The sequence below is a fragment of the Camelus bactrianus genome, chromosome 8 (genome assembly GCF_048773025.1).
Source record: "Camelus bactrianus isolate YW-2024 breed Bactrian camel chromosome 8, ASM4877302v1, whole genome shotgun sequence".
Taxonomy (NCBI): Eukaryota; Metazoa; Chordata; class Mammalia; order Artiodactyla; family Camelidae; genus Camelus; species Camelus bactrianus.
In genome coordinates this window covers 89,365,060-89,376,194 of record NC_133546.1, presented here as the reverse complement: position 1 = coordinate 89,376,194, position 11,135 = coordinate 89,365,060, and the positions used below count along the sequence as shown (strand labels likewise).

Sequence of the window (11,135 nt, the reverse complement as noted above, 5' to 3'; positions counted from 1 at the left end):
TAATTTTATTAAGAAACATGGGCAATTTTTTTTTATTTTTGCTTCTTAATAACGGATAAGTGGTCCAAATACATTTTTGTGAACAGGGATGCTGTGCGTGCCTTGGGGTCACAGCAAATTCTTGTTGGGGGTGGTCGACCCTGCAACATGCCTGCTGCCCCGTGACCCTTGGTGAGAGTCCCCCTAACCAGGGGCTATCTTCAGGAACCAGCATATGGGCATTGACCTCTGGAGACCTCTTTTTCAGGTGAAGGAAGTTTTTTCAGATTCTGTGATTGAAAAATCACTCCAGCTGGGGAAAATTAGGGAATAAAGGAAGAGGAAAGGGGCTTGGAGTAGAGTAGAAGAGAAGGACAGAAGATCATGGAGCCTGGGGGCTTGGCAGCGAGGCCTCCGGAGAGAGAGAAGCAGGGGTGGGGATGGGCCCTGTTCCAGAACCAGCTCCTGCACCTGTCCCCGCGCCCAAGACACACAGCCTTTAATAACCCAGGACTCTCTGCTGTCTGGGCGTCACCCTAGGCAGAACCTTGAGAACAAAATTAAGGGGTGGGCAGTACTCACATAGGGGGTCACAGAGGACTTTGTTCAAGTCCACAGTGCCTTTTCTGGTCATGTGTCTTCAGTTGTCCTTTATCTTAGGATCTGAGGATCAGGAGCAAGGAACTCAGGGAGAGATCCAGGAAGACATCTGAGTGTGTTAGGGAGGACATTCACAGCGAAACGGGGAGCGAGGACACCTGCAGCAAAGTAAAATGACTTTACAAATATTGCATCAGAGCTGCAGGTATGAGAGAGCCTAAGCCTGTTTCAGAGTGCAGGGGACAAGTGGAAAGGAATGGTAAAATTTCCACTGACAATTGAAATTTTGTTAAACAGCCTGCTACTCTTAATTGTATCACTTGAATGTAGGCAGGTGTATGTCTGTGAGCATTTATAGGTTCACACAACCCCACCAGCCCCTCTTGACCCCATCAGGGATGGGCTTTCTCAAGCACAGTGCACCTCCTGCTTGGGTGGGCCATGCTGCATGTCCTCACCTTGGGCCGGGCTGCTGCAGGGCACTGAGTCCCCAGGCACGGGCTGTGAGACACGACAGGAACATCTCTGCTCATAACTGAGAGCATCCGTTTCCCCCTGCAGTGTAAGAATGCCGGTGACTCAGTTAGAAGCATGCTTCAAAGCTGTCCGTGTCTTTGCCATCCAGAAGCGGAGCCTGGGAGCTTCCGAATTTCTCCAGAATGCGGTTTATATTCACCTTCGATAGGTGAGTGCATGTCCACTTACAATTGGAGGAATTACTGCAGTTTTTCTGAAACTTACCACTATTCCATCTGATTTTTCTGTGCTAGGATTCAGTATAGCCTGCTAAAAATTCTGGAGTCAGATCTTGAAACCCTGATGAAGAGGACTATTTATCTTATTTCTTTATATGATAGTATTTTACTTTCAAAATTCAGAGTTTTTGGTTTTTTGAGGAAATTTGGGGGGGTTGGAGAATCAACTTTTCTCTTACCATCTATGTGACCTGTTGCTATATGCCTCTCACCTGTCTTCTGTCACTTGTGAGGCGGTTCCATTTGTGACCCTGTCTGGTTTGTTCATGTTATAAAACATAAAGTCTGTAAAAGTACAGTCCCTTTTACTCTGAAGACATTCCACATGTACTACTTAAATCTGAGTGTGGTTTTTAGAAGAGAGAATCATTAGAACATGTACTTGCAGGTTGCTAGTGCAAAATCCCCAAATCAATACTCTAGCTCAACATCTAAGATCTTTCTAATCTACCTTGGATTTATATGGATAAGTGAAGCAGTTTGCTAAGAACACAAGACCAGGTTTAGAATACAGGCTGGTGTAGCTCAGCAGGTCCTTCCATGCTGATGCTCTGCCAGAGGGCGGGGCCGAGGAGAGAGGGCGTGTCCTGCCCTCCCTGAGCTGACAGTTTCATGGCAAAGACCTTCATCAGGTGAAGAACTGGGAGTTTCTTCTAAGAACAGTGAGATTGAAAAGAGTCCTATAAGCGCGGGACTGACAGAATCCCATTTGACTCAAGTAGGGGAGAGCGGTTGTGGGGCCACTTGGGAGACTCGTGAGTCCAGGAGTGCAGTGCTGGTGGCTTCCACTTGAGCGGTGAGATGGTCAGTGGGTAAAAGCGAACAGATTGAAGACATGTTTAGATGGTAAAAAGAAAGGATGAATGCTGTCTGTGAAGTTAGGATGGAGTAAGGCCCAGCTTTCTGGGTGGATTAATCAGGTAAATGATGGTCCTGCTGTGCTTTTAGGAGGGAAACTTGCAGAGGAATTTCGGGGGGAAAACTGATGAGTTCAGTTGTGGGTAAAGTGAAAGGCTGCTCGATGTGTGGTCTGGGAACTCAGGTGAGAGCCAGTAGTGAGTAGAGGAAGGGGAGAGAGTTTTTCAAATCATTTTGTCTTGTGAACATACAAACAAGAATGAGTAATGACACACAAAACCTCTAAATTCTGGATTTAAAACCCAATAACATTTTGTTATATTGAGTGCAGAGGTTCTTAAATTTTTAATAGAAATTAAACAAATAGAAACAAAATAGTGGAGTTAATCAACATCTTAGAGTTGATGTGTGTCCTTGTATGTATTTTGATACCTCATCTCTTTATAAGCATAATCTACAAAAGCTTGTTTAGCATAAGATTTAAAAAAAGGGATGGGGCACACAATGTTGTGGGTTGAGGCTGATCACCTTGGGCAAATTTTGTAGTCTCTCTGTGCCTTAGTAGCATCTTCTGTGACTGCCCCCGGGCCCCTCATCACAGCTGATTTCCTAAACTAGATTTTGGGAGGGAGGCTGCTGAAGGGATTAAGAAGTGGCAAATGCTAGAGATACTGAAGAGAGACAAAAAAACAGATTAAAGCCTATAAACTTTGTACAAATACCCTCAAAATTGAAAGAATCCCGCAGTGTTTTGAGCCACTTAGCGTAAGGGAAACAAAATCACGTGGACCCAATTCTCTTGAGCATGTGAGTATTGTGGGTGGGAGGATGTCATCAGAAAAGTGTTGAGAAGAGGCCTTTTGGTTTCCCTTGACATTTCCAGTAAGGATGGGGCAGAGGAGCGAAAACCCCCTCTTCACAGTGGAAGCTGCTGTTTTGTGCGAAACTGAACAAAGGTTGGAGACCAGTCATCAGCGGTGCTGGCAAATGAAGAGACTTCAGGATTGGGTGGGGCACTTGCTGTGACTTCCAGGTGACCTGCTGACTGGGGGCTGTGAGGAGGGCAGTAGGTTTGCAGGGTGACCCGGGCATAATCCCTGGCTCTGAGGCTGCTGGTCTGATTAGCAGACCTGGGCACCCGCAGTCCTAATGGGGCAGCTCATGATGTAGCCTGGGACACCTGCCATTCTGAGGGCGAGAAGAGGGCTCCTCTGACGGGGTGTCCCTGTGGAGAGTGGAAACATCCTCCTGCAGGGGAGAAAGTGCCTCTGAGCACGGGGCCGGAAACACAGGCAAGACCAGGCTGAGCACGGAGGGTTTGGGAACCCGGAAGTCATACAGTGGCCTGAGCAGCCTTGTTCCTGAGAGACTGGAGGGACAAGATGCTGAAAAGTCAGGCAATGGTCCGACCCTGTGGTGGGTTATGAGTGACAAGAAAGGACTGGTCAGGCAGGCACGAGAGAACCCTGTGGCCATCCCAGCTGGGGCATCACGCCGGAGGGAGGAGCAGTTATAGACTTTGCCACTTATTAGCTGTGTGACTTTGAGCAATATCACTCCACCTCTCTCTACATATATCTTGATGTGTAAAGTGACAGAGTGACAGGCTCGTGTCATCAGAAGGCTTAGTTTAGCTCTGATCCTCTGTGTCCTGTCCTGTCAGTGCTACCCTGCAAGTTTCTGCAGCGGCTGCTCTTACCCTGAGATGGGAGGGCGCAGAGGGACATTGTAGAGCCTGAGGGCAGGAAGAGGTTGCTTTAAAAGCAGACTTGTAGCCGCCTGCATTTGCAGACCTTCAGGCAGTTTGGTTGAAGTTAGTGGAGAGAACTTTGGAGGCCTTAGTATCCTCATAAAACTTGTTTTCCCTTGGGGACTGGATTTAACTTTGCAGATCCATGTTGAAGATTTGAGCTTCTGGCAAAGCTGTTTTCAGAGATGGGTATATACATAACATATGGTATAAAATAAAATGCTTTTATTTAATGTGTGGGACTTTGCAGGTCTTGGGAACAGCTAAGTTGGCCTGGTCTCCACGGATGACAGTAGGGGTCAGCAGAGCGTGCGGGAGGGCAGGCTGACCGCCTTGCTTCTGCAGGGGGTTCTCCATAGCAAGACACTCTGTTGAGTTGACTCTTCTCTAAGTTTGGTCTGAGCAGACAGCAAAGTAATGAGTTCTGGTGGGATTGTATAAAGACAGGAAGAAAGAGGAACCCGTGGTTTTCGGGACTAGAACACGCTTTTGGTTCCTGATCCAGTGTGTTCCATTACATAATTGATGAGTTGTGTCTATTCTGGGACTTGATTGAAAGAAACATTCAGCCTTAAAGTTAAGAGTTATATATTATTTGGAGGGAGGACTCGAGCCGGGATGACAGCCTTTCAGATCACTCTGAGGGACTGCTCCCAAGAGGTAGGGAAGGAGCTGGGATATATAGGAGCTTTACAACAAAGACCAGGTAGTTGGAACAATAAAAGATTGTTATCTAAGAAAGCCAGGTATCTCAAGTTCAAGAATTTAGTGTTTTTCTATGTATGGGAGGATGCGAACATTTTGGTCATTGAATTCAATTCTTTAACGAGCACCTGGCTATCTAGGGCCAGTACCCTGTTGTTTCTTACTGTGAGTCCGCTCAGAGGGCACCACTGTGAGTGGCTGAGAGGCTAGGCTGCAGGCTTGTACTCGCTGAGGAGTGGCAGCAGCTGCTGATGACTTGGTTTCAGCATTCTTTGTTTACTGACATGGATGCAGTATTTTCATTCACATTGTAGTATTTTCATTCACAGTGCTCCCCCTTGGTCCTAAATTCGACCAATATTTTGAGAGACATTTCATGACCAATTTTGTCACATGGTGCTAGGATGGCTCATTCCTAGTTAAGTTGAAGAATATTCTGAGCTGCCATTCAAGGTGTTAGATTTTTTATCAGGACCTGTTGATACTAAAATTTCTCTGGATCGCCTGTCTTACTAGTCTATTATGATCGAGGAAATGTTTGCCCTTCGTTGCTCATTCCCATACCTAGAATCACACTATTACAATTATTTTATACAGGGTTATAAATTTTATCTATTTCTTCAAGATGTTTAGCCATCATCAATCTTGTAGGCCTAGTTACACATTGGGAAATGTAACAGACAACAATTTTATTATATAGACAGGATATAAGTAATAAAGCTAGTAAAGTTAATAAAGTCACGAATGAGAATTTAATAGTCGAGAAGTTATATTTTTGGGTTAAAATTTTGCTTGTGTTCCTGATTGAGTTTGAGTCATCTTATGAGAAATTTCATATTTATGGTCAGGGTCAGAGCAGGTATTAATTAGCCTGGTGAGGTCTCCCACCTTGTAAGATCAACAGTGGCCTAAACAGAACTATAATTTCCTTTTTAGAATAACGTTTCTGAGGGCTATCTAGTTAGAGCCTTGGAGTAGGGAAACCCACCAAGGTAACACAGAAGTACTAGACATAGGTAATTTACCATAAACTTAACAGTTGGAGTAGTTCATAATCAAAGGTAGGAGAAATTATCAAAGTAATTGGCATACAGGCCTGGTTCGGTGTTTTGGGTCAGCTGTCTTACCTCAGATGTCGTCGTCTTCTCATCCTGGCCTGGGTAGATTTTTCTTCATTTGGGCATTGTTTTAAGGTGAGCAGTGCTCTATAGGCCAGTGCACTGCAGGGGCTGTTTCTGATAGGAAATGAATCCAAAAGTCCATTTCCTTCAGCTTTGGTATGTACGGTCTAGTTAAGAGTACCTGATAAAGGATCCTTCCATTCAGGTAGTAGACAGTTCTTTAAGTCATGCCTGTTCCAGTATGTATAATCCCCTGGCTGCAGGTCATGGGGCATTGGAACTTTACCCAAGGATAGATTACTGAACTTCAGAAACAAACCTAGAGTATTCTTTTCATAATTCTATTAACCTTTACAGCAATGTGACAAAACAGCAAGGAATGATCTGGGAAATGTCTTAGTAAATATAGACCTCAATTAACAAAACTAGAATTTAATATCCACTAAAATATAATCTTTTTTCTCTCTAAAGTTACCCTCATTTTTCTCAAATATAGTCAAATCAAGAGTAATTTGTTTACAAGTTAAGTCTGATTATTTGATCATATAGGCTTTTTTAAATTGGCTGTGTTGGAACTTTTAATTAGGAGTCTCAGGGTAGAATGTTAATAAGGTTTTCTAAGGCCAGGAAAGCCACATCAAGGTCTTGTCATGGTTTTCTGCCTTACACATTTAGGTAAATTCTTTTCTCTTTAAAATCCTTAAAATACCTTGAGATTCCTATATCTGTTAGGAGATGATCTTCCTCATTTGTCTGATAGAGCCACTGGGGACCTAAGAGATTTTAGTCTCTTGAGGGATCAGATAGAGAGAAAAGATAACTGTTCCAAGTCTGCTTACATAGGTATAATTTATCAAATTTCTGTGAATCATAACTAGTTAAGGAGAAGAGTTTCTTTATGTCAGGGAAACAGGTTAAAAGCCAGTAGTATGTCAGACAAAATCAAAAATTATAACCATATTCACCAGTTTACTCAGTCCCATGTAACTAATTTTTTAATCAGTTTTCATTAGACATTTAAAATTTCTTACCGAGTTTAGTTCAGTGTTATAGTTTGAAATTTATTAGAAACCAGTAAATCTCCTTGAAGAGAAAGCATTTTGCAAAATCATCAGAAGAAAGCAATTAACTGTCTATAAATGACAAAAATTTAAAAGCATGTTTAGACACCGTTACACTATAATCGATGAAGGAACCTGGTCACTATAACCATAAATATGACTGGTAACATTTTAGATATGCCAGATTTTAGTGAGTCCATATAATTTCTAGAGTATCTATATTAATAATATTTTCTCATACAATATAACCTTAGAAGATTTATTATTCATTTGACAATACCATGTATTTAACATGCCAAATAAATTTACTAGTTTAAAATCTCTCTTTGGGATGTTTCAGGGGCCCTCTGTAGCATCCCAAACTTAACTGGAGATTAAAAGAACTTTAATTAGAAATTGATATTTGGGGAGTTTGTTAAAAGATTTCAAAACACTTGGTCACGTAAACATATAGATCACTGTGAAGTAGTACTTATTCATTAAGAAATTACGTCAAAGGTAAAGGCAGAACAGATCAGGTAAGTGGTATAAGAAGCTTTACAATTTGTTACTGAAGGTGGATTAACATTTCAAGACAATTTTGTCCTCTTAACAGAGAGTAAACCAAATCTACTCTTGTACCAGTTTATGTCTAAGATTCATTTACTTTGCCCAAGTTGATTCTAAATTTAGCCAATTCCGACCACGTACAAATCCCTTTCTTCAGGGTTCCTCTTCCACAAGCCTTCCACAGCTTTCTATACTCATATTAGTTTGTTCCTTATTTTCTATTCCATTCAGAAGTAACCAGCTTCAGGACAAAGTCACTATTTTTCATTAACAAAATATAATTCCATTCTTTTATCTTCCTTTACACATTTATCTTACTTTCCTAGGATACTGAGATCATTCCCTTAATAATAAAGACTATTTCAAGGTGGCACCAACCATTTATTAATACTTCTAAACACCTTTATTTTCTCTGTAAGAGGAAGTTAAATGTTAAATAATTCATATTTCAATCTTATTTTATCTGAAAATGGCATAGCTATTTAATAAAATCCTATCATTTAACTTAATGTAGCACAACTCTAGAATTTAAAGATATCAAACATTTAGATTATCTTAAATATACATTTAAAAATATATTTTAAAAATTTACCCAAAGCTCTCATCTCATTTGCATTTAATTTATTTAAATTTTACCACACCACATTACTATTATATTTTTTAACAAATCTGCACCAGATATAACAGGATCTTATTTGACTTTCATTAAACCTAGGTTCAGTAAAAGTACTATACTTAATATTGGTGACTTTAAAGATGTCTATATTAATTAGAACATACTTAAACTAAACAATATCAATTATTATCTTAATATTGAATATTTTCCAGTTCACATGAAGCTGAAGGTCAATTTGGTCAGTTTTTATTTTAAAACTACTTAATTTGTCAGCTCTTATTTTTTACGCCAATTAAGCAGAGCTCTTTGACATTGATTTTTATTTTTTCAGCTGTAGAATTATCTCACATCTGCAATGTGTACGCAGGCTTATAAACAGACAAAAGTTAGAGATTTCATAGCTTCACTTCAAAACTTACTTATGAGATAAGTATAATAATAGTTGTAGTGAACTGAATTTGCTTGCTCAAATCACTAAGTCTTACCATTTATGAAACAGACATTTAAGATTTCTTGACAAAGACTTAAGGACCCATCAGGGTTCTGAGTTGTAAAATGCCACAAATTTCTTTGGCCCTGAGTTTTATCTCGTTGAGCTAATTAGGCTCAGTCCTAGGTCACTGTTTGCTGTATTTACATTTCTGATCTGCAAGACAAAGACACACGCTTCCAGTTCCCCAGAGAATTTCTCTGTCATGCAGGCCCAATAGTATCTCCTTAATTTGCTTCTTTGTATCAGTGAGAAGAGCTGTAAACAAAGAATTCCATGTTTAAAATTTTAAGGTTTACTTTATCTTGCCTTTGAAAGCTTGCATAAGGCATTTAGTAAGGTCTCTTTTCCTTGAGTTATAAGTTAAACCCAGGGTAAACCTCTTATTATATTTTTTATTAGCTACTGAATATTAGTTTTTAGTTTTACGTTATATTGGACAGCTCATGTAACTCTATTGGTTTCCTTTACTGTGTTCAATTAATATTTTCTGAGGGATAGATACGTGCCCAGCCTTGTAATACCAAGAAAAGGAAGCGTTTTTCCATTGAAACATATCTATCCCAAAAGATAATTAAGGAAGATGTTTATACAAAGCCCATTTAATATACCAATTTTACAAACTTTTATCTCAATTTTATTAAATCTTATACCTTTAATTTTTATATTTATTATGTTTAATCAATAATTCTTATTTCTAGAAGGAGTGCCAAAAGCCTTTTTTTTTTCCGTGCATTGTATCTAATTTTATACAAAAGTCTCTGGGATCCCAAAGTTTGAGCCAAAGAGCTTAGGCCCTTCTCAATTTTAATTTCATTAATTGGTCTGTTGTCCCAATCATTGATCAAGTATTTCAGTCTATATATATTTATATATATATATATATATATATATATATATATATATATATATATATATTTTAGCCCTATAAATACATATATTTAAAACTGTGGTAAATAAAACGGACTTGTTTGAACTTTAATGTTGGAGGTAGTAGGTGATATCTTTGGCTCTTTTTTTTTTAACTTTACGTAGTGTAGTATCAAAACCTTGCATGTAAATGCAAAAATGTCCATTTTATTTATCTCATTCAAAATAACCATATAAAAATATTTATCCATTTGGGATAAGCCCCTTATCTTTTTTTTTCCTACATATTTACAATTCTTTTTCCAGTTATTCAACCTAATTAACATTAATTATTCTAAGTTTTTATTAGCATGTCTAAAACCATTGATTGGAAAGTAAAAACACAAATGTAGCTTTTGAAACCAGTTTTTTTTTTTAACTGAATTATTAAGTTAAACATTAGATATATTTTTCGACCTTTAAACTTGATTTTATTAGTTACCAATAAAACAGATGTTTATACAGAGAGCTCTTTCAACTTTCACCAATTTAAAAGTTTTTCCAAATTAAAGGATCCAACATATGGCCATCAATTTATATATATTCATTTATATAAAATAAAATATATATATATTTTTTAAACCAATAAGATGAAGAGGATTTTCCACATGAGAGTGGGTGTGTTGCCTAAATAAAATTCAAAAGTTTACTCTCCAAAAGCTAAAGGCCTTTGTGGTACATGCTGATGAAACAAAGGTTAAGATGGCAAAATATCTGAAAATTGGTACAATCAAAGGATTGTTGAGAATCCCAATTTATTTGCGTGGCCACCATATGTACACAATATTTCTACCTTTTGTATGGCAGATTCCAAGGTTTCCTTTAAAAAAAAATGAAACACATATATATATATATACGTACACAAAAATAAAATACCCAGAGAAAGATAAAAAGTTTTCATTTCAAGGACATAGGAAAAAACATCCAAGATATCCATAAAGGGGATTTTGTTTTATAAGTTCAGAATTCCTAAAAATGTTTTTAACAGTCCTGGTTAGTTACTTTCAGGGTGAGGTTTTTTTTTTTTTTTTTTTTTTTTTTTTTTTTTTTTGCAATTAATGTTGTAAGATTTGTACGTATATAAACCTGGCTGTGGTATAAGATGGAGGCTGGCAATCTGTCATTTCTTTTTCTTTTCTTTTCTTTTCTTTTTTTTTTTCTTTTTTTGAAAGTTCTATTCCCCATTCTAAGGTCGGGTTCTCAAAATAAAATTGCTAGTAAGTTTTCCCACAGGGACAACTATATGGCATGAAGTATTTGCCTCTACCAATCCTGCAAGTTTCTCTGTCACTGGAGAAAGCTGTTACCAGCCAGGAGGAGGGTCCCAATTTTGGAGTTGAAAGGTTCCTCATAAGAGTTTTACTTTTATCCTGAAAAATTCAGTAGAGGTAACCAAATTGAGGAAAACATTAGACCAGCCTCTTACCTAACCACTCAGTCCTGAACCCAGTGTCTTTCAACTTGGACCAACTCGGGACGTCTCCACTGGGTGAGTACTTTCCTGGTATGTTTCCACCAGCCCCACTTTGGACGTCTCCTCAAGTTGGGTGTTTCCTGTTATCTTTCAACCAGGCCCCACCCAGCATGTCTCCACTGGGTGGGTAGTTTTCCCCCCAGTATCTTTCAACTGGAGGGCCAGGTACCTGGATACACTGCCAAATAAAACTCAGGATCATCAACCAATATGGGAGATCCTAGAACCAGAAGAGACTCACTCAAATTCATCTGGACTCCCCGAGGAG

The 11,135-nt window shown here is 38.9% G+C and overlaps 1 long non-coding RNA gene across 1 annotated transcript; it reads right to left on the bottom strand.

Moving 5' to 3' along the window:
* Positions 1 to 650: 650 nt before the first annotated feature.
* LOC141578504 (uncharacterized) lies at positions 651 to 5,873 on the bottom strand. The gene is made up of 3 exons (XR_012508886.1): positions 5,775 to 5,873; positions 1,038 to 1,134; positions 651 to 737 (listed from the first exon to the last, which is right to left on the bottom strand). It is a non-coding gene; the product is annotated as an uncharacterized LOC141578504 (long non-coding RNA).
* Positions 5,874 to 11,135: the final 5,262 nt, after the last annotated feature.